The sequence below is a fragment of the Zosterops lateralis genome, assembly GCF_965231275.1.
Source record: "Zosterops lateralis genome assembly, contig: HAP1_HAP1_SCAFFOLD_106, whole genome shotgun sequence".
Classification (NCBI taxonomy): domain Eukaryota; kingdom Metazoa; phylum Chordata; class Aves; order Passeriformes; family Zosteropidae; genus Zosterops; species Zosterops lateralis.
In genome coordinates, this window is record NW_028154572.1 from 35,343 (window position 1) to 59,908 (window position 24,566).

General features: G+C 50.1%; 1 long non-coding RNA gene across 2 annotated transcripts; it reads left to right on the forward strand.

Moving 5' to 3' along the window:
* The first annotated feature begins 20,995 nt into the window (after positions 1–20,995).
* LOC310923550 lies at positions 20,996–24,536 on the forward strand. 2 transcript variants are annotated; one of them, XR_014592619.1, is made up of 3 exons: positions 20,996–22,036; positions 22,863–23,079; positions 23,242–24,536. It is a non-coding gene; the product is annotated as an uncharacterized lncRNA (long non-coding RNA). The 2 variants fall into 2 exon arrangements; XR_014592620.1 differs by having other exon boundaries at positions 20,996–22,022.
* The last annotated feature ends 30 nt before the right edge of the window (positions 24,537–24,566 follow it).

A 24,566-nucleotide genomic window follows, 5' to 3' on the forward strand; every position in this document is an offset into this window, starting at 1 on the left:
TCCTTGGACAGGCACTGATATCATTGAACTTTGACTCAGGTGCTCAGACACACATCAGAATCCATCTCTCTCCACAACCATCCAGGCTGGTGCCTTTCCAGGTCTTGTTCTGAGCTGTATCCACAGCTGTGCCCTGCTGTGATCCATTCTGGCAGATTAGGTCTTCTAAAAGTGCACAGCTCAGTGGAGGATTCTGACCGTAGGATTCTCGGGCATCCATCTCTGCCTTTCTTGGGATCAGTGATCCCATTGGCATCTTCTTCCTGCAGGGTTCTCTGAGCCTGGTCAGCTCTCCATCGGTCTGACCTCGGTCATCTCATTGCGAGTTCTCTCGGTCCTCAGGGTCATTCTTCTTGCCCAGATATTTCTGTCCCTGTTGTGTCCCCCCTTTTGTCCTGTCCTGTGTCACGGGTGTTGGTGTGTTTGGCCTGGAGCTGCTCTGCCTTGTTGCTCAGTCTGGGTGTGGGGGGAATGGGACAAGTCCTGGGGAGTTGAAATTTGTCATGTGGGGTGTAGTTGGGCTGTAGAGGGTATTCCTGGATTGACACAAAGTGTCTGGAGCTGTCGAGTTCTCCTTGGTAAAAATCAATTTAAGGACTGAAAACATGAGGGGCTGACAAGTTATGCACACCAGAGACACTTTTTTTTTTTTTTTTTTATATAGCTGTGAGACTTACATCTTGATTTTGAGTCTCTTTCTTGGCCAACTTATTTTGTTAAAAATCTTATTTTGAAGTGCCTCAAACCAAGGACATCCTGTTTGAAACTTTATCCCTGTTGTTTTTCCTCTTGCAGGTAGTTGGCAAAAAAGGATGGAGCCAGTAGGAAGCAAAGCCCCTGGAAGGCCTTATCCCAGTCCAGCTGTTGTTTTGTGTTCTTTAAAAGATTTTATATTTATTTTTAATTTTTAACTTTTTTTTAATATTACGTTTAGGTTTTTTTTGATTTTTATTTTATTTCCATGGGGTTTTTTTTTTGCATTTTTAATTTTTAAAACCTTTTTCCTAATTTTTATTCAATTTTATTTATTTTTATTTTTTCATGTTTTCTTTGTTCCTTTTAAAAATTCTATTTCTTACCCAGAGTAGGTGGAAGTTTGGCCCTAAAGGAGAGGAAAACCAGGAAAGAATGACATGAAAGAACACTAAAATAATTTCTGCCATGCTTTAATATAAAAAGAATAAAGAATAACATGAATAAAGACCAACCATTCTCTGTTTTCCAGGAGCCTCCCATTCTCTGCACACTGACCACCCTTCTGGTGGACTTCTACACAGAAACCTTTAACTTTTTAATCCTATTTTTCCCTCCTCATGTTTTTTATGTTTTATTTGTTCATTTTTTTATTATTATTATTTTTCTCCATTCTCTTTCTTACCCCGGGTAGGTGGAAGTTTGGCTGTTGGCAAGAAAGAAGTTGAAAAATGACCTCCACGTCCATTGGGTGTCTGGAAATAATTGAGAGTGCAGTTAGCAAAAAACCTCTGTATTATCTGCTAAATTAAAAAGCTTTAACAGCGAAAGGTGTAAAGACTGTGGTGCCCTTTTTTTCCTCTCAGGTCTCATTCTCCCCATGCACAGTATTACCAGGAGTAACTTGAGGTCAGGTGTTTTTCAGAGGTAGCAATAAAATTAAACCTTTTATTTTCTAACTCTCTGAACCTCCTTGTTAATTAGCCAAGAAATCCAAAACTAAGCAAACAAGAAAAACCCAGAACAAAACCCCCCCACAAACAATTCCCCCCTCCCCAAAATCGAGATTATTATTTTAATAAAGATTAAATATTTACCCCTTAGAAAACCAGGGTCCTTCAATTCTGATTAAGTGTGGTTCTGATGTGTTTGGTTAATGAATTCATATAATTTAAAATATCAAGAAGTAAACAGAAATTGAAAAAAAAGTAGCAAAAAGAGAACTATAAAATACAAAAAATTATATCAATAGATGCAATCAATATTATTAAATGTTCCATATATTACAATATGTAAAATATATGGAATATAATGTACATGATATAATAGATAAATGGTAATGATTAACAGAAATATCCAACTAAGAAATAGAAGAAATATTGAAGTGTAGCCTAAAATGAAGGCTTTTTTGATTTTGGCTCGGTTGATGGCAGGGTTGTCGTAGTTGTTGTGGTTGGGGGTCTTTTGGGGCCTTTATTTTCGGGGATGTTTGGAAGGGGAATTTTGGCCACGTTCTTTTCTGCCTGCGCTCCCTGCGGCAGCTCTGCCACCGTGTGGACAGAGAGCGGTACTGCAGCTCTCCCCCGAGCCTATCTGTAAGGCAATGCTGCCATCCTGCGGATAAAGATCGGTACTGCAGCTCTCCCCCAGGCTGTGATCTGTAAGGCAATGCTGCCATCTCGTGGATAAATTTCGGTACTGCAGGCCTCCGCCGTAGCAGCCCCGGGCAGTTTTGCCGCCCGAGCGCCGAAAGATCACGGCCAAAAAGGCCGGAAAACAAATGTGAGCAGCCGGACACGTGGCAGCCGGCTCCCTGCGCGCGACCTGGACTACGGAGCCGCCCGGGAGCGATTTTTCCGCGGCGTACGCAGGTGAGTGGACACGGGATGGGGGCTGAGCGGCGCCACGGCAGTGTTCGGGCAGGCGATGTGGTCCGGCGCCTGTGCGAGCAGCCGAGGGGCACATTTGGGGGGGGTGCCACAACCAAGATGGCGGCGCGGCTCGCGGCGCTTGACCTTTTAAAGAGGGCGGCCAAAAGGGCGGGAAACAGAGAGGACCTTTAGTGTGTCTATCTAACTGCCTGCATAAAAATCCCGACCACGGCGCCGCTCGGGGACAATTTTCTGTGGCGTTTCCAGATGTACGGACACGCGCTGTGGGTTCAGCTAGACGCAGCTGGGTTCAGGGTAGGCGTTTTCGTCAGGCGTCTGTGTTAAACACCGATGGGGTCCTTAAGTGTGCCACAACCAAGATGGCGGCGCGGCTCGCTGCGCCTGACCTTCTAAAGATGGCGGCAGGGAGGGGCGAAAGTGACGTAATGCTCTTAGCAATCGGAAAGAGCCGGAGAGTGACGAAAATGACCGAGTGTTGCCGAACAGCTGAGAATAGCCGACGGCTGACGGAAATCGCCGAACAGCCGAACCCAGCCGAGTTTCCCCGAACGTCGCCCCCTCAGCCGAACCGAACGAGCCCAGGGCAGTTCCGGGCCGGATTTGCCCCCTTTCTTATTTTCTGAGGTTTTACATATGCATAATGTCTTACAGGCTTTCTTCGTACATATTTATTTTTTGATCTTGGTTATTTTCGTTTGGAATAGTAATTACTTTATCTTTTTCTGCGCACGGTCAGTTTTTAGTGGTGGTGGTCTCCAGGCCCTGGGGGGGGGTCTTTTTTTATTCATTTTTTCACCTTTCTCTTTCTCACGTGTGCTTTGGCTTTTTTGGCACAATTTTAAGAGAACATATTATTTTAGAGTCTGTGTTCATTTCTTTATTTGTGCTCTTAATGCTGTTATTCTGTTGTTTGGGTTAGTTCTTCTAGTTCATTGTCTGATTATTTGAAGGTTTCTTATTTGTAATGTTTAAATATATGCAAAAAAGTAATAAGCACAGTGTTACTAAATATATTAATAATATATTAATATATATATATATAATATTATGTATATGTAATATATAATAATAAATTTATCTTATATATTTTAAAATACTACTTGGAATGTATTCTAATATACTATATTGTATACTATATAATATACTATATACTATACTATACTAATATACATAATGTATATGGTCTTTAGTTTACTATAAAGAATTAGTTGTGATTTTTCAGTTTATGCCTCAGAGGCCGGTTTAGATTAAATATCAGGAAGGAATTGTTCCCTGTGAGGGCGGCGGGACCCTGGCACAGGTTCCCCAGAGAAGCTGTGGCTGCCCCTGGATCTGGTGGAAGGTGTCCGTGCCCTGGGTGGGGCTGGAATGGGATGAGCTTTCCCTTCCACAATTCAGTGATTCTGGTGGTCTGGCTGAGCTCAGTCAGCCTGAGGGGCTGTTGCAATTTCAGGCTGGAAGTTGAGTCCTCATAACTTACACTTGCATAAAAGCAAGAATGAACGCTTAAAAAAATTCTAATGCATGATTTTTTTTAATATAAAAATACAAGGAGAGGTGCTTCCTTTTATTTTCTTCTGATTCAATTGTATTTCTCACAGCACGGTAGAAACCCTGTTCTGCTCTGGCTGCTGAAGGACACTGCAGCATCTCCAGGTGCACCTGAAGGCATCTCGACGCCGAGAGAGATTTGTTCTGTTTCTGCATTGACTCTGTTGAAAGGTGAACACAGAACGTCCATGGGTCACCCTGCCAGCTCCACTTGGCTCAGCAGGCATCGCAGGGAGGGCGCTCCTGTCATCTCTCTGGTGAGTCTGGAGGTGGGTTTTTCTGCTGCTCTGTCCCAGAGGGGTTTTCTGTATTGCTGCTGTTGGCATCATAGTGCTGAGTTGTGAGGAACATCACCTGTGTAAGGCAAATACTAGAAAAAAATCACAAACAAAACAACCGTGTCTGCCTTTTGTATGAGAAATTGCATTTTGTCCAGGAAAATCTCACTGGGCCCCGGGCAGAGGAGGGTTCATTCCCATTAGATCAGGAGGGTGCACAAAGCAAACTCCTAAAGGGCCTGGCTGGAGCCTGTTGGGGTCAGCCTTAGCAGGGGGAAGGGTGGCTAGAGGGGCTCAGGCAGGGCTTGGGGTGGGTCTGACCTGCACTGGCCACGTCTGCTCTGTCCTTGCTGAGGTGGGCAAAGGCAAATCTGACAACTGAGTGTGTGCTTGAGACTCTCACTCAGCTGTCTGAGAATCTGTCTAGAGAATGGAAGCGGGGTTGGGTTTAGTTTGGTGTACAGCACTTAAAAGTGGTCTTCAGGTATTCTTCACTAACTGTATCCTGAATTAAGGCTCCATGCCAGAGTTCTTTGGTGAGAGCATTGTTCTAATGGAGGGTGGTTGTTCCTCTGAACTGGATTTAATGTCTCTGTTATTTTCTGGAGTTCCCATTTATTTTGCTGTGCTGTTGTGGATGTTCACCCTCGTACTCTGGACAGCGGTTTGGGGATTTTTTTCCTTCATTCCCCAACTATAATACTTTTTATTTATTTATTTATTTATTTATTATTTTATTTTTCCCCCCCATGGCAGTAAAATTCTCTAGAGCACTAAACCGGCTGCAGAATGGCATTTTCTCGGACAGAGTAATGCTGCTTCTCCCAGCCAGCACTGCACTGTTCTTGGTGCCATTTTTCACTGTTTCCTGTAGCCCCAGAATCCGTGGCTGTCCCTCAGGGTTCTGAAGGAGTGCTGTATTTGGATTTTTGGCTTCAGGATCTAAACTGTGGCATCTGGGCTCTATTCTAGGAACCCCGGAAAAGCAAGCTCTTATTCATGAGGAACCATTAACTCTTGAAAGTCGAGCTGTCTTGCAAGAGATGCTGCAAAGGGTGAGATTTAACCTGATATCATTTTTTTTTAATCATCTCTGTGAAATTTTAATGTGCTTCAACAGTTTCTGCAGAACAGATGATTTCACCCAGAGCATTTCAGTGCATTGTAACACGTACTGGACTGCTTCATGTCATTGCTGTCTTGTGTTATGGAAGATCTTCAGCAACTTTTCCTTCAATTTTCATGGAAATTAGCATTTTGTGTTTATCCAGCTCAGCATTAGGTTCCTATTTGTGTCTCAATAATTTGACAGGTTGTTTTTAGTTAGTTGTGATTCACTTCTCCAGATCTTGACTTAACTTTGAGTCACGTCTCTTCTGCCTTTTGTGCAAATGGACTTAATGTTTTTGCTGTCACTTTGTATTGAAATATCGAGCAGCTTTTACTTCTGGGGTTCCCAAAGTCTGCCCTTGGCAGGTGCAGCCTCTGCTTCAACTTGGAGCCCTCAGTCCGCAGGGAAATGGACCTTTGGGGAAGTTCTTCCAGCTCTATTTAATGCTTTATGGATGATGCTGATTTTCTGGAGGTAGGCTGTCCATTCTGACCCATTTTCTTCTCTCTCCTTGCAGACTGGACCTGCTGAAAGGCTGAGGCGAGACCAGGATCTGCAAAATCTCTGAGTCTGTCTTGCTGAGGCTGAAGCCATGTTTGCTGTCAACAGTGACATTGTGGAAGATGCTAAAGACTGAAAACTTTGGGGTTTTTCCCCTGAATCACCAGACTCTGTCTGCAGCTGTGCCCTGTGTGTCTCTTAAAAGAGTTTCTGGGTTTAGAAAGGTTTTTTACATTCTGCAATATTAATCTATGACTCAATTGAAAAGAATCATACTCTATCAGTGTGGTGTTAATTGCTCCGAGTTGGTTAATTAAAATAAATGGTAAGGGGTTTTACCAGCCCTTGGATGGCCCCTGGAGCTGGCAGCTCTTGTTTAATTTCTCTTCATTCCTTTCATGTCTTTCAATTATTTCTTAAGCACTTCCTGCAATTAGGATATAATTTCTGCCTTGTTGGATTGGGAAATCCAAGCCGAGGTCCTTGGAGGGATTGAAGGGATGGGGAGCTGAGCCTCAGGGTGGGTTTTGACAGTGGGAGTTTGGTGAGGAAGAAAAGAGAGATCCCCAAAAGTGATTAAGGCCAGTTCTGCTGGCTTTGGGTGCTCCTACCCCAAAAAATCATTCTGGTTAAATGGGACTTGAAGAAGGCGGGGCGCTGGGCGGACTCGGGGCGGAGCCAGGGCGCTGTGGGGCGGGGCCCAGAGGCGGCCGGGGGCGGGGCCGGGCAGTGCCGGGGGCGGGGCCCAGAGGCGGCCGGGGGCGGGGCTCCACGGGCGCGGGGCGGGTCCCAGGTGCCAGGACCCCGGACCCCACCGGAGAGTTCCACACCGAGCTCATAGAGCATCGGCTTTTTCCGGCACCGATTTGAATCCCCGCCCGGCTCCCAGTTGGCGGGCTCGTTGAGGAATCGGCAGCGCTGATTGGACAGCGGGCCCCGGGAACCGCCCCCGGCTCCGCCCCACGCTCAGCACCGACCCCGATTCCTCCCGGCCCCGCTCCCCCGGCACTGTGGAGATGTAATGGATAATGAGGGGACACACCAGGCACAGGTGGGAGTTGTAATGGATAACGAGGGGGCGGTTCCAGCCGGGGGCGGTTTAAGAGGGGGAGCCTGAGCTCAGTTCGGTATCCAGCTGTGAGCAGTGAGTGCTCAGGTCATGGCTGTGGCTCTTGGAGTGAAGGCAGGAGCACGTGGGTTTGGAGCGTCGCTTCTGGAGGCCACGAGGGACAAACCTTTATACCCAGCAGCAGCAGAAGGTAAGCCAGTGTGGGTTTATAGGGGGGACTTTTTTTTCTTTTTCAGCTTTGTCTCACCAATCCCTCCCCGGTGCTCCCAGGAGAAAAAGGAGTTATGGAGACAAAAGGAGTTCAAATTGATTGAAGAAACTCCTTTTTCTGTTGTTTTCTGTGTTTAAACTGGAGAGATTTTCTTTTCTCCTGGAATTTTAATTAATAGTGGCCCTTCTATGTGGCTTCTTTTCAATATGATGTTCTTAGGTGGTGTGTAGTGTTTTGTGTGATTTTTTTTTTTTTGGTATTATTTGTTATATATAATTTGGTTTTTGAGTGAAGGTAACTTTATGGATTGCTTTGTTTGTATTTGAGGTAGAATTAATTTAAGTAGCTCTTTTTGAGAGAGTTCTGAAATGCGTTATTGGGGTTTTGTGTGTTGTGTGGAGGGATTCAGGTTGGGTAGAGCTGTTTTTTTCTGTTTGGTGGTTTTTAATGATTTATTGTGTGGCTTTATTCTGTTTGTAGGTGGTGTATGGTGAGGGATGTGTGGTGTATTTATTTCATGTTAGAATTAATAGTTCACATGATCAGAGTATTTCTGAACTGAGTTTGGTTTTCAAGTGGTTTTTGGGGGATATTGTGTTTTTCCAGGGTTTGTTTTCTAAGGTGTACAGTGGTGTAATTGGCTGTGGTGTGAGGTATAGGGGAGGTTTTTATTTATTTAGTGGTGGCTTTTATCATGGTGAGCATCTAGTGTTTGCTTTAGTGGGTTTGAGACAGTGTGAGGTAGTTCATTTTTTAGGGTTTCTTAATATTTATAATTAATTATTGTTTATTGTATTATAGAGTTTGTTTATTGAGCCTGCTTGACTACAGTGTATGTTTTATAGCTTTGGATAATTTGAGAGTTATTGTTTGTAGTCTAATGGATCATTTGGTTTTTGTGTGTATTTACAGGTGGTCTGTGTGTTTTGATGGTTTTGAGGCATTATTGGTTTATTGAGTTTGGAATAATTGTTTTTGGTGCAGTTAATTTACATTTGTGCTATTTTTATTTTTGTAGATTGATTTGTTTATTGTTGTGCTTCTCTGGGTTTTCCAGTCTGCAGCAGGTTTAAACAGCCTGAAGAAAAAGGGAAAAAAAAAGTCTTTGCTTTGGCTGGGTAAAACTAACAAAGAGCAAAGGAGATCTGTGTGCTGCAGTCTGTCTGTGCCTGGGCTGAATACCCTGGACAGGGAATGCACAGGAGTGACCACAGTTTTCTTAAAACAAGCTGTGTGGTTTTTCTTTCCTTGCTTTGCTCTCAAAATCAGTCCGGAATGTACAGAAGGCATTTCTGAAGGAGCTACTTTAAGTATTTGAGGGTTTTTGGCACTTAAAATATTTGTTTTGGAGGAAGTTTGGGGTTTTGAGTTAGTTATAATAGGATGATTTTACTGCTAATTAGGTGTTTTTATTGCAGTTAAAAGTTGAGACTTTTTTGTTATATTAGTAATAGGAAATAGGTTTTGTTTTTGTATGTAGTGATGGGATTGGTGTGTATGGTGTGCTGGTGTGGACTAAGGATTTAAAATTCTGTGGTTTTGATGTGTTAGGTTAATGAATTTATATAGTTTAAAAGACGCGGGGTTTATGCTTCTTATTTGGTTAGAGGCAGGTCTTTAAATTGGGGGGTTCTGGGTGTATATTTTGGAAGGTTTTTGAGGGGAATGGAGATGGGGTTATTTTTATTATATTTGGGAAATGGACTAGCAGTAATAAGAGTTGGCTTTTTTTTGCTGCGCTTTTGTTTGTGTTTTCTAAAATTGATATATTTGTGTGGTCAGGGCAGTGGTGTTTCTGGTGCAACTCTGAGCATCCCTTATTGTTTGTGTGTTTCGGGTGGTCACTTGTCTCACACTGAGATCCTCTCACCCAACAGCCCTGCCGGCACCAGGAAATCGCCGCCGCCGTCCTCTCGTGCCCGGAGCCCCGGCAGGACGCCGGCGCAGCGCCGGCTGCGGGCGGAGCAGGAGCGGCTCCTGCCGCCCGCAGCGCTCCCGGTCCCGATCGCGACCGCAATGCCGCCGCGCCCTCAGCCCGGGCCCCGAACCCCCCGGCCCCGATCCGCCGGCCCTGGCGGGAGCAGGGCCGTGAGGGGACAGCGGGGCGGGGGCTCGCCTGGCCGAGCTGGGATTGGCGGGGCCGGCGCTGCCTCCGCTTGTGATTGGTTGGGTTCACCTGGCCGGCGCTTCCTCAGCAGGGATTGGCGGGGCCGGCGCTGCATCCGCTTGTGATTGACTGAGCTGGCCGGTCCTGGGGCATAAATTACGCCCTGAGGAGCCGGGGGCGTCAGTCCGGCGGCGGGACGGGGAGCGGCGTTTGGAGCTGCGCGGTCGGTCGGTCGGCCGGGAGGAGCGCCGCTGCGCCGGGACGGGATGTCCGCAGCTGCCGGCCCGGGGAGCGAGGGTGAGCACGGACGCGACTCCCGCGTCCGCCTGCGCCAGTGTCTGGGGGCCGCCGGTGTCCTGGGGCAGTGGCGCCAGCCGTACCCAGGGCGGCCGGAGGCCTGGTGCGGGGCCTGGTGCGGCGCAGGACGACCGGCTGTGCTACCAGGGGCCGGCGAGAAGCGCTTCTGTAGTTTCTGGATTTAAAGCAGTGTTTACAGGATCAGAAATAAAGCAGCAGTTTATGCATTTTTTGTTATTTTATTTTGCTTTTATTAGAAGTAACTATGTTTTTCGTATTTATTGCATCTTTTAATTATTTTGCTTGTTTCAATGCACTATTTTTGGCTCGCGTTTTTTTTTTTGTTTGTTTGTTTGTTTTTGTTTCTTTGTTTTTGTTTTTGTTTTTTTTTTTCTAAATATCTGACGTTAATTCAGTAAAGGTTGTAGGGCTAGGGCTGAAACAGCAGTTGTGAGCCCAGTCGAGACAGAAAGCCCCAGGATGTGGAATAAAGCCCTTGGCACTAGAGGCACGCCCAAAACAGTGTGGAACGGTGGAAATGCTGGGGCTGGAGGGTTCTCCCCACGGGAGAAGGGGATGGCGCTGCAGCTCAGGGCCTGCAGGAGATGCCTGGCAGGTTACCAGCCCTTGCCCCGTGGTACCAAGCAGAGGCTGAGGCTGTGGGGGCTCAGAGGGCTCCAGGGCCTGAGAATCAACCCGTGGACACCTTTTGGGATGGGGGAGCAGGGGCCCAGTGGCTCTTCCCAGCCCCTGGTGCTGCCTGGGGGAGCTGAGGGGGCTTTTGGACAAGTGCTGGGCTGAGACCCAGGGGAAGGGGGGAGATACATGTTGGCCTTCGGGCTTCAAGTGTCCCCAAGGTTGAGAACCCAGGAGGGTGGGTGATACAACTCCTAAAGACATTGAAGTGATGACAATGACTGACTTGTGGCCTTCTCAACAGCCCCGGGCTGCAGTGAGAAGCAGTAGCAGTTTTAGCTGCAGGCAGTGGGAAGCTGAGGAGCTGGAGCTGAGACAGCAGAGCTGGAGGAGACACAAAGATGGTAGGCTTTGGGGTAAAACCCCTGGGGGGCTGGTCTAGGAAATATGGAGCCGGGACGGGAACTGCGGGCTGGAGCTGAAATCGCTGTAAGGGCTGGGGTAGGGACTGGAGAGCTGTTGCTGCAGTAAGGATTGGCAGGTTGGGGCTGGACTATGGGTACAAGAGGGGAGCTAAAACAACACAGAGCTACAAAAAATCCAAAAATCATACTCTGAGACCAAAAGCGGCACGATGTGTCACTGATGGGAAGATGTGAAGACAGAACTGAAACAGAAGAGCTGGCAGTGAAATAAAGCTTGTGCGTCAAGAGCTGAAATCACTGGGGCTGGGCAAGGGGACTCTGCAGGGCTCCGGCTCAAAGCCCTGCAGCGGTGCCATAGAGACTGCCAAGGCCATAGAAACTCTAGGGCTGACATAGAGCCTGTAGGATGGGTGTGCTGAAATAAATAGTCCTGTGATACTGCTGTTGGGGCTGGGTCTCGAGGCTGAACATGGGAGAGGGCGTGTGGACAGCTGAAAGTGGGAGGGGCTGGAAGAGGGCTGAAATGCCGACGCTGCTGGGATATTGCCTGCGTCCTTGGGGGGGACGTGCTGTATGGCCAAGGCTGAAATCACTGTTGGGGCTGGGCTATTGACTGCACGGTGGGCACAGACACTCTCGGGTCGGAGCTAAACCGTGGCAGAGCTGGGGCCAAGACAACCGTCCTGCCCCGTGACGGTGGAGATATTGCTGCTGCCGGAGTCGGAGAAACCCGTGCATGCTGCTAGAAGAAACCAGCTGGCTGTCAAATAAAGCTTGTGGGTCAACAGCTGAAATCACTGGGGCTGGGCAAGGGGACTCTGCAGGGCTCCGGCTCAAAGCCCTGCAGCGGTGCCATAGAGACTGCCAAGGCCATAGAAACTCTAGGGCTGACATAGAGCCTGCAGGATGGGTGTGCTGGAATATATAGGCCTGTGATACTGGTGTTGGGCCTGGGTCTCGAGGCTGAACACGGGAGAGGGCGTGTGGACAGCTGAAAGTGGGAGGGGCTGGAAGAGGGCTGAAGTGCCGGCGCTGCTGGGATATTGCCTGCGTCTTGGGGTGGAAATGCTGTATGGCCAGGGCTGAAATCACTGTTGGGGCTGGGCTATTGACTGCACGGTGGGCACAGACACTCTCGGGTCGGAGCTAAACCGTGGCAGAGCTGGGGCCAAGACAACCGTCCTGCCCCGTGACGGTGGAGATATTGCTGCTGCCAGAGTCGGAGAAACCCGTGCATGCTGCTAGAAGAAACCAGCTGGCTGTCAAATAAAGCTTGTGGGTCAACAGCTGAAATCACTGGGGCTGGGCAAGGGGACTCTGCAGGGCTCTGGCTCAAAGCCCTGCAGCGGTGCCATAGAGACTGCCAAGGCCATAGAAACTCTAGGGCTGACATAGAGCCTGTAGGATGGGTGTGCTGAAATAAATAGTCCTGTGACACTGGTGTTGGGGCTGGGTCTCGAGGCTGAACATGGGAGAGGGCGTGTGGACAGCTGAAAGTGGGAGGGGCTGGAAGAGGGCTGAAGTGCCGGCGCTGCTGGGATATTGCCTGCGTCTTGGGGTGGAAATGCTGTATGGCCAGGGCTGAAATCACTGTTGGGGCTGGGCTATTGACTGCAGGGTGGGATTGTGAGTGAAAATGGAATCTGCAGAGCTGAGAAAGGGACTGAGAGATGCCTGCTGAAATGATGGAAGGGCTGGAATAGTCACTATGGAGCAGGGATGGGGACTCTAGGGCTGCAGCTGAAAAGGACTGTGTGGCTGGGATATTGACTCTGGGCTGGACTCAGTGATCGTAGGGGGGGAGCTGAATTTTTGCAGAGCTGGAGTCAAGACAAAGATCTCTAGCAGTGTGCTTTTTGCATGGTGGAGCTGCTACCTAGAGCCCCATAAGCATCTCCTGTGGAAAAGCCACTCGCGGAGGATTCGGGCTAAGCAGTCAGACTCACATCACACACGCCGTGGCTAGGCTCAGCAAAGAGAGGCAAGAAGGGCCTTTTTGTACGATGAATTCCAGCAAGGTTTTTTCCAGCACCCTAAAGGGATCAGCGATAAAAAGACCTGGCCATGTGCTGTGCACAGGCCTAAATAGGGATCAGGAACCAATGGTCTAAGGGCACGGGGGTGCTACTAAGAGCAGGGCAGGGCTCAGTGATCTAGAGAGGGGACAGGAGCGGACACTGGGATACCACCACCAATAGGGAAGCAGGGAAAAGAGAAACTACCAGGACCGGGGGAATGGGCACACAAGAAACTGGGGCAAAGCACCCAGGAAGCGCCATTCTTTCAGCCTAGGCAGGCAAGACTCTATGCTGCGTCCTTCCAAGGCAGGAGCCTGGCAATTGCCCCAAGGGGTTCCAGGGACTCCACAAGAGAGCAAAGACTTACTGCTCTGTGGGCAACCAGGCCTCAAATGATGAACTCTTGGCTCTCCCATGCAGCCTCATTCCCCTTCCTGCAAAGGCTATGTGTGAGCTGTGATGGCACTCAGAGAGTTCACCCCTACAGAGCTGCTGCTGCTGCTGCTGCTGCAACCCCTGCACCGACCTACGTGCCCATAAATCTTACCGCAGCTGATGGGAGGGAGAGCTCACCTGTGCTTCCGCCACCAAAATACCCAAGCAGAGGCTGTGGCCACAAGAAGCAGCACCACAATGCTGATGCTGATGGCGGGGAGCGGCGGGATTTGGGGGGTCCCGGGGCCGGCACGGGGGTTCCCCGCGGCCCGGCCTGGCCCTGCCGGCACCAGGAAATCGCCGCCGCCGTCCTCTCGTGCCCGGAGCCCCGGCAGGACGCCGGCGCAGCGCCGGCTGCGGGCGGAGCAGGAGCGGCTCCTGCCGCCCGGAGCGCTCCCGGTCCCGATCGCGACCGCAACGCCGCCGCGCCCTCAGCCCGGGCCCCGAACCCCCCGGCCCCGATCCGCCGGCCCTGGCGGGAGCAGGGCCGTGAGGGGACAGCGGGGCGGGGCTCGCGGAGCCGAGCTGGGATTGGCGGGGCCGGCGCTGCCTCCGCTTGTGATTGGTTGGGCTCACCTGGCCGGCGCTTCCTCAACAGGGATTGGCGGGGCCGGCGCTGCATCCGCTTGTGATTGGCTGAGCTGGCCGGCCCTGGGGCATAAATAGCGCCCTGAGGGGGCGGGGGGGGGGCGGGGTCAGTCCGGCGGCGGGACGGGGAGCGGCGTTTGGAGCTGCGCGGTCGGTCGGCTGGGAGGAGCGCCGCTGCGCCGGGACGGGATGTCCGCAGCTGCCGGCCCGGGGAGCGAGGGTGAGCACGGACGCGACTCCCGCGTCCGCCTGCGCCAGTGTCTGGGGGCCGCCGGTGTCCTGGGGCAGTGGCGCCAGCCGTACCCAGGGCGGCCGGAGGCCTGGTGCGGGGCCTGGTGCGGCGCAGGACGACCGGCTGTGGCTACCAGGGGCCGGCGAGAAGCGCTTCTGTAGTTTCTGGATTTAAAGCAGTGTTTACAGGATCAGAAATAAAGCAGCAGTTTTTGCAGTTTTTCTTATTTTATTTTGCTTTTATTAGAAGTAACTATGTTTTTCATATTTATTGCATCTTTTCATTATTTTGCTTGTTTCAATGCATTAAATTTTGGCTCGTGGTTTTTTTTTTGTTTTGTTTTTTTTTTTTTTTTTTGTTGGGTTTTTTTTCTTTGTTTGTTTGTTTGGGTTTTTGTTTCTTTCTTTGTTTTTCTTTTTGGTGTGTTTTTTTTTTGTTTTTTTTTTTTTTTTTTTTGTTTGTTTTTTTTTTTTTTCTAAATATCTGACGTTAATTCAGTAAAGGTTGTAGGGCTAGGGCTGAAACAGCAGTTGTGAGCCCAGTAGAGACAGAAAGCCCCAGGATGTGGAATAAAGCCCTTGGCACTAGAGGCACGCCCAAAACAGTGTGGAACGGTGGAAATGCTGGGGCTGGAGGGTTCTCCCCACGGGAGAAGGGGATGGCGCTGCAGCTCAGGGCCTGCAGGAGATGCCTGGCAGGTTACCAGCCCTTGCCCCGTGGTACCCAGCAGAGGCTGAGGCTGTGGGGGCTCGGAGGGCTCCAGGGCCTGAGAATCAACCCGTGGACACCTTTTGGGATGAGGGAGCAGGGGCCCAGTGGCTCTTTCCAGCCCCTGGTGCTGCCTGGGGGAGCTGAGGGGGCTTTTGGACAAGTGCTGGGCTGAGACCCAGGGGAAGGGGGGAGATACATGTTGGCCTTCGGGCTTCAAGTGTCCCCAAGGTTGAGAACCCAGGAGGGTGGGTGATACAACTCCTAAAGACATTGAAGTGATGACAATGACTGACTTGTGGCCTTCTCAACAGCCCCGGGCTGCAGTGAGAAGCAGTAGCAGTTTTAGCTGCAGGCAGTGGGAAGCTGAGGAGCTGGAGCTGAGACAGCAGAGCTGGAGGAGACACAAAGATGGTAGGCTTTGGGGTAAAACCCCTGGGGGGCTGCTCTGGGGAATATGGAGCCGGGACGGGACCTGCGGGCTGGAGCTGAAATCGCTGTAAGGGCTGGGGTAGGGACTGGAGAGCTGTTGCTGCAGTAAGGATTAGCAGGTTGAGGCTTGAATATGGGAACAGGAGCTGAGCTGAAACAACACAGAGCTAGAGCAAAAATAAAAAAATCATACTCTGAGAACCAGAAGCAGCATTTTGTGCCACTGCTGGGAAGATGTGGAGACAGAAGTGGAATAGAAGAGCTGGCAGTGAAATAAAGCTTGTGGGACTGAAGCTGAAATCACTGGGCACTGCAGTGCTGCAATTGCAGTCACTGTTCAAAGGGGATAGTGAATGTAGACCTGGGAAGCGACTGTGAAATGGGACATGTGCCCAGGGGTTGGTAATGGAATAAAGATTAATGGAATGGAGGTGGAATACCGTTTCTAGAGCTGAAGCTGAAACCGCACAACTAGAGACAAAAAAAGGACCCTGTTGTCTCAACCTGCAGCAGCTACACCTGGCAGAGACAGGCAGAAAAACGCACGCAGAGCTGGAAGAACTGTGCTGGACTTGAAATAAAGCTTGCGGGTCGAGAGCTGAAATCACTGGGGCTGGGAAGGGGACTCTGCAGGGCTCCAGCTGAAATCGCTGCAGCGGTGGCATAGAGACTGCCAAGGCCATAGAAACTCCAGGGCTGACATAGAGCCTGTATCATTGCTGTGCTGAAATCATTGTAGGCCTGTGATATTGATGTTGGGGCTGGGTCTTGAGGCTGAAATTGGGAGGAGAGGGGTGTACAGATGAAAAGGGATTGCTCTAAGATGGCTCCTTAGAAGCTGGCGCTGCTGGGATATTGCCTGGCTCTGGGTGTGGCACTAAAGGGCTGGGGCTGAAATCACAGTGGGGCTGGGATATTGACTGCAGGGTGAGCATAGACACTGTAGGGCTCAGAGCTGAATTGTTACCGGGCTGGTGCCAAGATGAAGATCCTGCCTATTTAAAGCAGGACAAGATTCAGGCTGCGGAGGTGGAGAAACACACACGTAGGGCTGGATGAAGAAGAACCCAGCTGGCCGTGAAATAAAGCTTGTGGGTTAAGAGCTATAACCACTGGGGCTGGGAAGGGCTTTCTAGAACTCCACTTGAAATCACCAGAGGGTGGGATAGACATTGTTAATGGCATAGGAACTATAGGACGGGTGTAAAGACTGTAGGATTTGTGTGCTGAAATCTCTGTAGGCCTGTGATATTGATGTTTGCACTGCCTATTGTGACTGAAAATGGAACAGGATCACTAGACCTGAAAAGGGGAATGGAAGATTGCACCAGAAATCCCAGGCTTGCACAGATATTGTCTGGGCCTGTGATAGCCACTGTAGGGCTGCTGCTGAAATCACTGTGGGGCTGCAATTGTGAGTGGTAATGGAAAGAAACCGCAGAGCTGAGAAAGGAACTGAGAGGTGCATGGTGAAATGATGAAAGGGCTGGCATAGTGACTGTGGGGCAGGGATGGGGACTCTAGGGCTGCAGCTGAAAAGGACGGTGCGGCTGGGATATTGACTCTGGAGTGGACTTAGTGATGATATTCAAATCAGCTGAATTGTTGCAGAGCTGGAGCCGAGACAAAGATCTCTAGCAGTGTGCTTTTTGCATGGTGGAGCTGCTACCTAGAGCCCCATAAACATCTCCTGTGGAAAAGCCACTCGCGGAGGATTCGGGCTAAGCAGTCAGACTCACATCACACATGCCGTGGCTAGGCTCAGCAAAGAGAGGCAAGAAGGGACTGTTGTTATGATAAATTCCAGCAAGGTTTGTTCCAGCACACCAGAGGGTTCAGGGACAGAAAGACCTGGCCATGTGCTGTGCACGGGCCTAAATAGGGATCAGGAACCAATGGTCTAAGGGCACGGGAGTGGTCCAAAGAGCAGGGCAGGGGTCAGTGATCTAGAGAGGGGATGGGGGTTCCAGGGACTCCACGAGAGAGTAGAAGAGTTGTTGCTCTGTGGGCAAACAGGCCTCACATGATAAATTCTTGGCTCTCTCATGCACCCTCATTACCCTTCCTGCAAAGGCTATGTGTGAGCTCTGATGGCACTCAGGGGCTTAACCCCTACAGAGCTGCTGCTGCTGCTGCAACCCCTGCACTGACCTACATGCCCATAAATCTTACCGCAGGTGATGGGAGGGAGAGCTCACCTGTGCTTCCGCCACCAAAATACCCAAGCAGAGGCTGTGGCCACAAGAAGCAGCACCGCAATGGTGATGCTGATGGTAGGGGATGTGCTGTGCTTTGCTGGGACAGGGAGGGAAGAGGGCGACTGTGTGAGGGTGACAGCGCCCATCAGGTGCTGCCCCTCACAGGGCCAGTGGCTGTCATCTGCAGCCTGCACCCCATGTCTGAATGGAACCTACCCCACGGGATGAGAAGGCTGTGGGCGCCCAGGCTCTGGTGGCTCACACGGCTGACACAGCTGTGCCCAGCACGGGGGGCCACGGCCAGGACACTGCAGAGCTGGTGGGTGAGGTCAGCCTTGGGCAGGATGGGGCTGCTGTTAAACGCCGGGCCCGGAGGCACCTCCTGGCCGTCCCGCAGCCAGGCCACGCTGATGGGATTGGGGTGGAAGCCGCTGGCGTGGCAAACAGGCAGCAGCCGCTCTAGCCTGGGGCTGTGCGCAACGACCGTGGCCACAGGCAGCTCTGGGGAATGAGAGCAATAGCGTGGGGCAAGTTCTGTGGGGCAGGGCTGGGCCCCAGCGTGGGGGTAGCTCTTGCAGGGTCACGGTGGGCTCACCTTGTCTCTCCAAAATTGCCATCCCATACCTCTTCAGCCTGAGGAAGTTGCTCTGCATATCCACATGGAGACAAAGTGCTCCATGAGCACTCTGACCTCTGCTTCTTGAGGCTCTTGCTGATCAGCTCTGCCACCTGTGATGGCTGCCATGACCCCCAGTGCTGTCTATCTACCTCAAAATCAGCGAGGTCTCTGCCACCCCAACTGACATTCAGCAAGCCCTGCCTTGTCGTATTGGGCTGCAGCACAGAACCTGCACAGAACTGCACCAGCAATGGCTCTGTCAAGGGAAAAGCCAGTGGAGAGGTCCCCTGAGTGTGTGGGACATGGATGGCATGAACTGGGGTTTGGCTGATGGCACATACAGGGATGGAGTGGAAAGCAGGGTGCAATGGCCAGCAGGGGGTCACACCATGCTTCAGGAGACCCCAGACACCCTGCAAGCCTACAGAAGCCTCTTAAGAATAGAGTAGATACTGGTGTGCGGTGCTTCTTTAAAAAGAATTCTGTCCTCCAAAAGATTTGCCCCCAGTTTTCTCTTTCGTGATTCTGGCTGTGTCAATCCTGCAGTTCCAGGAAATTTGGTGGCAGCTTTCTGACACGCAGAGGGGTTCCTTGTGCCACATGGCAGGAGCTCTGAGGGGCATTTTTGGTCTGCTGCCCTGCCCAACCCTGCTAGTCATATGCCCCAGCAGCTGCAGGGTTTCAGGAGCTCTTGCACCCGATGAGACATCAGATGCCATCCTGCTGAGGAGGAGGGCTCTGGCAGGGCTCCTTCCTCTACTCACACTGCTCTTCTGTCTGCTGAACTGTGGCGTGCACAAATTGGATGATATTGCACAAACTGATTTTGTACTGGGACGTGATCTTTTCCCCATCACCTTCAGCTGCAGCCTGGCTGGCCCGGGGCCAGTGGAAGCAGATGCTCCAGTGGGCAGGATGCACTGCTAAGATGCATATGTCCCCTACGAGTGCCACGCATGACACCTCAGCAGACCCGATGTTGGCAAAGAGGCCACTCAGGAGCTACTGGATAACCTGCAACTCTGCTAGGAGGGAGGATGGAGACAGGAAAGGGTGCAGGAAGGAGATGACTGGAGGTGCTAAAGGGGAAATGGCAAATGGAGGTGCTGGCAGGGGAACATGGGATTCAGATCAGATAGTAAGAAATTAATTTTCTGTGTGAGGGATAGATAAACACTGCCATATGTTACCCAAACGTATGGTGGAGCCCCATCCCTGGAAACGTTCAAGGCCAGGTTTTTTGGAGCTCTCAGCAGGGAAGGTGTCCCTGCCCATGGCAGAGGGCTTGGACTGAATGGCCTTTAAAGGTCCTTTTCACCCCAAAATCATTCTGTGCTTCTATGATTCTATGCTCTTCACCCTCCTCAGAGTTGCTTTCTTGTTTGACTTCACGCTCTTTTTGATTCTCTGTTTTACTTTCAACAATGGTTGTCTGCTGCAGATTTTAGCCATTTTATCCCCTCCCTCCCAGCTAGAGCTGCTGTCTGACTGCGAGAACAGCACCCTTGCTGCTTATTTGGGGTGATGGTTCCCCCCAGGAGAAGCACCTGTGCCAGGACCTGTGTCTGCCAAAGACCTGGACATGGTACGCAGGATAGAGGATGCTTGATAGGAAAGAGCATTTTTGTCCAGGCTTGGGGCTCCCTGATAGGGCCAGAACACCAGCCCAGCCCAGAGATCAATCCTGCCTTTCTGTGGCTGATGCTGCCTGCCCTGGAAGCATAAAGTCTCACGGGCTTGTGGTAAAAATCTCTGTGTGACAGCAGTGCCTGAAACACCGTTTAGCAGATGCAGCTCCCTAATAAATTAGGGGCTGCTCTAAGGGGCCCTCAGCACCCTGTGGATCTCAGATTTGCCTGGCACCCATGGGCTCCCTGCAGGGGGAGGACATCTTGCAGGCAAACTCAAGCCTCAAGGCCTCTTTTGGCACCACTCTTGTTTCTTCTACCCGTGTGCCCAAGGCTCTGTGTTGGAGCTGGTGGGACAGAAGTCCTGAGCTGGAGGCAGGAAGAGAGAGGGTGGGCAGGGACAAAGCATGCTTGGCTGGTGCATGGTGGGAGGTCACCCTCTGATGCTGGGAATTATCTGCTCCCCCATACGGCCCAGTGGCCTGGCCGTGCCTCCCCTGAGTGAACTTGTGGGGTCCTGTGACAGGGCGGGGGATGAGAACGGTTGAGGTGAGCCAGGGCTCCCACTTACCCTCTGGGTCTGCCCACATCCCAGGGAGGAGGATCGGGAGAAAGAGGAGGAGGAGGAGGAGATGGGGCTGCACGGTGCACGCGGCAAGGCTGAAGCAGCAGCAGCAGCAGCGGCTGCGGGATCTCAAGCTTCAGGCCAGCGCAGCAGTCACTGCGGCGGCTCTCCACCAATTGGAGAATCGGTGTATGAGGGAGGGGCCCAGAGCTCCCAAGCTGAAGGCTGGAGATGTGTGGGAGGGACAAAAGCGCCTCGCTCCTCACGGCCGGCCGCCGCCCGTCCCCGGTGCCCCCGGCTGAGGCGGAGAGCCCGGGCCCGCTGGAGCCCGGCCGGGCGGCGCCGCGGACACCGGCCCGTCGTGCGGCCCGCCGGAGGCGAGATGCCGCCGCCCTCCCGGGGTCGCGCCCGCCCGAGAGGCCTCCGGACGGCTCCGGCGCCCGCCGGCCCCGCTCCGCTCCGCGCCCGCCGCTCCCGCCGCACACACCGAGCCCTCGCCTGCGGCCGGGGCTGCAGAGCGAGCGGAGCCGAGCGCCGCTTGGCCGAGCGCGGCCGAACCGCGCCGGGTGGAGCCGAACCGAGGCGAGCCCGGCCCGAGCCCGCCGAGCCCGGCTGCAGGTAGGGAGGGGACCGTGGGCCGGGGCGCGCAGCCCCTCTCCTCTGAGGGGGAGCGGGGCAGGAAGGGCCGGGGGGGCTGCCGGGCTCGGCCGGGGCCGGGCCGCTGAGGTCTTTCCTTTTCCCGCAGCGTTCGTATCCAGGGACGGACGGAGCCTCCCTCGCCACCCACTCGGTGAGGTGAAGTCCAGTTCCTAGAAGCAGCTGCATGATGGTGCCCCTCAGCGTCGGTAAAGACACGAGGCAGAGAATAATTCAGCAGCTGCGGAACCATTTTGGATTGATTTTCACTCTCTTTTTCTTTAAATGAAAAGCAGAATGAGCTTTGGGAGTCAGGAAGTAAATTGATGCATTGATTTCATGCACAAGAGGGAAATTGGTGAATACGGGGAAATGATGTTGAAGCAATCAGATAACACAGTGGAAAACAGCTTCACCAACAGCTCTGACCTTCACTGGTGATTCTGAGCCAGCTTTCTGGGGGCATCTCAGCAGGAAGGGCTGAATCCTGTTTGAGCAAATAGGAATCCTACTGCCCTCCTGCCAGATAAAGTGATCTCAAAGGCTGGAATTCAAATTTTTTTTTTTTTAAGTGTCTTAGCAATTACAGTATCTCCAAGTCCTGGCTGCTTCTGAGGAGAATCTGCCAAGGCAGGGAAAGGTACTTGGGAATTCTGAATATTTATTTGTGCATGCTCCGAAAAATGTATTAAGTCAACTCGAGTGTAATACTTGAAAACCTGTGAATATTGCCAATGTGATAATTTAATGGTGTGGTTGTATTTTTATTTTAAAGAAAATGTTGTTTTTCTGTAATTTTTAGGGGATTATTATGAATTTTCTCTAGGCAGGTAGTACCACCTTGCTGTGCCTTGGTAAGAAACCCCTGGGTCCTTCAGCCAGTTCTGCTTTCATGGGCCTACTGTGTTAGAAAAACAATTTGTTTCTTTTCAATATTTGTCAGACCACCCACCCAAAACTTTTGCTTCCTTCTCCTGCTGTTATATATCTAGGTGTGACTTGTTTGAATCTCTTACAAACAACTTTTCTGGTTTAGCTTTCCTTTCTGCAGGATTTCTGTGGAGGAGAAAAGCCTCAGATGGGGAATGCTTGAAGATCTACCAGAAACATTTCAACACTGGGCAGAAGTTCTCAGAGAGAAGCTACTGTCGTCAAAGGCAGGCAGATGATTGCTGTAACTTCTGTCCGAGAGGTAAATTCATTCGGGTAAGGCTTTTCATTTCTTGTGTAGGTAATTTTTCAGTACGTAGCTGAAAAGACCAAGAAGTGTGCTGTTGTCTTAATCCATATCATAATCCATCAACAAAATACTAAAATATCTGCATCAGACAGGAGACAACTGCTTGGAAGAAGTTCGAAGTGAAACCGGACCTTTGCAAATATCTGTTCTTGTCCAATATACACTCCAGAAAGTGGATACATTCAAATCTTATTGTAGCGACAGGAGGGTCTTGTAATTTGCTGTATTCACAGGAGACATCAAAGCAATTACCAAATAGATTTTCTATACCTTTTGGTATTTGATAAAGGTCTGCGTTATATATGCAAGAATATAATTTTTAATGCCATTATGTATCACAATTCTTTTATTTTGAGGTGTAATTGATTAAAATTGTGATTTCTCAGGGGTTTTACAGTCAGGAGCTGTAATTTAACCAAAAGTGTGGTAAATTACAGATAGACCCCAAACTGCACGTTATCGGCTTATGATTAGTTTCCTTTGAATAGCAGATTATGAGACATATTGGTTTGTTATATATTGCCATTCAAAATATCCTAAATAACATAGGAATGTGATTACGGCCCCTCCATGCTTGTGCAACCGTGGACATCATCAGACCTAAAATAAACGCAAAATTTCTGCTCCTATTCATTTATGTATTAAAAGCTGTGAAGTACTTGTGTCCCCTCTGGAATAAATCCCTGTGTCACCTCGGAGCTGCTGCTTTGCAGTAGAGCTTGGACACATTTTGTTTCTTAATAACTAGAGATCCACCAGTGGATGATTCCCATAGGTTCTCCTATTTTGTAGGAGCTGCACGGCGAGGTCAGCATTCTGAGGGAGGCAAAGCAGCTAAAGGCAAGGAACGTGGAGCATCCGGGGGCTTCTCCCACCCGAGTTTCTCCTGGAGCGTGCTGCATGTCACGCAGGATGTTTAACCCGGCTTTGGGGCGTTCTCCTGCGGTCCCGGCTCTAACTGCTGCCCCTGAGCCGAGGCCTTGCTGTGTCCCAGCACTAAACCCGGCAGGTGGGTCCTGCTTTTCCAGCCCTTTAATTCCACGGGCAATCCCAGATTCCCGGAGCTCCCCTGGGCCCAGCCTGGACTCACTCCCTGGGAGCTGCACTTCAGTCTGCCTGAACCAAGGACCTCCTGTTTGAAACTTTATTCCTGCTGTTTTTCCTCTTGCAGGTAGTTGGCAAAAAAGGAGAGAGCCAGTAGGAAGTGAAGCCACAGGAAGGCCTTATCCCAGTGCAGGGTTCCCACTTTTCTCTCTGACTCCTGGAGAAATGCCTGAGCATGACCAGAGACTGTCCATTTGATTTCCAGCCCTTTCCAATAAATCGTTGCTTTCAGCTGGTTTGTGTTCCTGGTGTCATCCTCCTCCTCCTCCTCCTCCATGCATTTGTCAATGGAATTGCTGTCTTTTGCTGAGTTGCATTTTGTTTTTCCAGGAATTGTGGCTCTTTTGTTCCACTGAAACTTCGCAACTCTGCTGAGAGTTTCAGCTGTCAAATCCAAGTAAGATTGGAGTTCCTTTGGATTGTTACTCCCATAAATGAGAGATCCTTTTTCGAATAGGAGTAAACAGGCATGTTTAACTCCCTCTTCCCTTGAAAATCAGAGCAGAGGAAGCAGATTTGAAATCCTCATTCCATGGGCTTCCACCGACTTCCTGACCGTTCCAAAAGTTTTCAGCGTTAGAAATTTCCGGGCTTGTTTTGCAGGCAAGCTGGGAGTTAGATATTATTCCTTCCTTTTATTTGATGTTTAGCCTCTCTCTGATTTTAGTAAGTCAGCATTTATTTTTTCCTATTTTCCATCCAAGTTGGAATTTTGCTACTTCTTAGGGGACATTTCCAAGGAAATTTACCCAATTAATGTTGGTAAATCCGGAATTGTTCAGCGCCATATCCGCAGAATTCTGGGAATTCCCAGGAAAACTCGTTAAGTGTTTAATTGCCGTGATTCGTCTCTTTGTGAAGTTCAATTTGGTGCGTTTTTTATTATATAAGTTCCATTAAAACTTAAATCCCGGCCTAGTTGCTGTCCCTTGGACACAAGGGGGTGGTTCTTTCCTGCCTTGGCACATGTGGATGTTCATCCAAAGTGAACTTCCCGATAAAACAGAATTCGTTTCCAAGCAAAACTGGGATTTGTCTAGAAAACCTTATTTTCTGGGAGGCACTGGGTTTGTTTTCCCTATCCCTGCATAATCCAGGATGCTCCCAGAGCTGTGGTAGTCAGTGGCATAAAGGGGAAAGCTGTGTTTATTTAGTTTCATATTTTATTTTAATTATTATTTTCCTTTTTACTTTTTGATTTTTGTATTTTTTATGTTAAATATTGTATTGTGGTTAATGTTTTCATGGGGTTTTTTTTTGTTTTGTATTTTTAAAATGATTTGGGTTTATTTCTTTTATTTTTATATTTTTGTTCTGTTATTTACTTTTTAGTTTTTATTTTTCTTTATTACTATTTAAAATCCTAATTACTCTTAATTTTTTCATTTTTCA